We start from the raw sequence: 1,875 nt of genomic DNA, 5'->3' as shown, positions 1-1,875 counted from the left end.
GCCACTTTGCAGAGGGGGCATTAGGGGAGTTGGAAGAGCATCTGTGGCCCCGGGGAACCTTTGAGAAGAAGCAGGGTGGGAGAGAACAGGCTGGAAAGTGGAACTCAGTTGTCTCCATCTGCCAAACTGTGAGAGCCAGAGCTTGGGGGTCACAGGCCAGAGCCTGGCAATAGTGAAGCATTCTGCATGGGATGTGGCAAAGTCTGTTGCTGGGCTCTCTGAACTTCACGGAGCCACCAGAGATGGAAGGATTAGGAAAATGCACCCCAGGCTCTGCAGCGGTCAACACAACAGATGTTTGTAAGTGAACGAATAAATGAACAAGAGAGAAGGAGGGCGAAAAGGAGAGACTGGGTCTTACTTCTGGGTGGAACCTCAGTGCCTGGCACAATGCCAGGCACGTCATAGATGTGCAATAAAATTCATTGAATGAACTGGAGAGTCTGTCTGCCTTACTATCAATAAGATCCTCAGAGCTTCCCAAAGTGCCTAGCACTCAGTAAATATTTGTTTAATAAGTGCACAGTTGGATGAACAGACAGATGAAACAGTGAGTTCCAGGTCCCAATGCCTGTGTATAGAGGGAGTGTAGGTCTGGAATTGGGGGAAGGTGGTAGGGTCTGGAGGATAAAGAGGAAGACAGGCGACAGACACAGATACTTCTAAGTGTGGCCTCAGTGTTTGTTCTGACTAGTGAGCCGCCCCCTCGTGTTCAATGCCTGGAAGCTGACACCAGCCCTTCAACTGCCTCACTGTGCTGGGGAGAGCCGTGTCATTCCAGTGCTCTTAAACTCCTCTGGCCTCATAGCAGCAAAGAGTAAAACAGAGGGAGGAAGAGGTATCCTCCACTTTTCACTTTTTTTTTTTTTTTTTTTTTTTAGTCGGAGTCTCATCTGTTGCCCAGGCTGGAGTGCAGTGTCATGCTCACGGCCACTGCAGCCTCAACCTGCTGGGTTCAGGCAATCCTTCTGCCTCAGCCTTCCAAGTAGCTGGTACCACAGGCACACACAACCACGCCTGGCTAATTTTGTGACTTACTGTAGAGATATGGTCTCGCCAATTCCCCAGGCTGGTCTTGAACCTCTGGAATCAGGTAATCCTTTCACTTCTGCTTCCCAAAGTGCTGGGATGACAGGCGTGAGCCACTGCACCCAGCCTACCTTCCACTTTTAAGCTGAAACCCTATGTCTCTCACCAGCCCTTGCTCTGTTCCTTACCCCAAAGAAACAAATCCAGGGTAGAGCATGTGAAGGCAGATGCAGAGTTTCCAGGACAAGCCACTGGTCCCCACCCAACTCCAGATCCCATACAGCATCGTATGAGGATTCCCTCACCCCTTCAGGTTTCCTCAGTCCTGAAGAAGAGCCTACGCGCAAAACAGTGTCAGCAGAAACCCAAGAACAGTCCTGGGAAGATGCCACAAAGGAAGGGGCAAGGCAGGCAGAGAGGGAAACCAAGAACACTGAGAGAAGTCTGGAAGCCTGGCCCTTCATCACAGCAGGCCCGACACAGTAAGCTACAAAAAACCACCAACCAGTCAAGGAACGAAAGATATATTGATTGCCCACTATGCCTGCTATGTCCAGACACTGCAGCGAAAGACACTGGTATGAGCCCAACTCTTGGGCAGAAAAACAGGGAATCAATTAAGCTATGACTATGAAGCATGAGCACCTTGCCACAGGAGAGGAGAGGGCACACGGGAGCAGGTGCGGAAGCGAGTGGTCCCGACGAGGGGTGCAAGGCCCTCCCAGAGGAAGGAAAATGTAGGTCAAGAATCGAAGACTGGTAGCTGGGCTCGGTGGCTCAGCCTGTAATCCCACGCCTTTGGAGGCTGAGGTGAGTGGATTGCCTGAGCCCGCGGGTTCGAGACCC

The sequence above is a fragment of the Carlito syrichta genome, unplaced genomic scaffold (genome assembly GCF_000164805.1).
Source record: "Carlito syrichta isolate Samal-C Ts95f unplaced genomic scaffold, Tarsius_syrichta-2.0.1 Scaffold316469, whole genome shotgun sequence".
NCBI classification, from domain to species: Eukaryota; Metazoa; Chordata; class Mammalia; order Primates; family Tarsiidae; genus Carlito; species Carlito syrichta.
Note: the sequence above shows the minus strand (reverse complement) of the source record.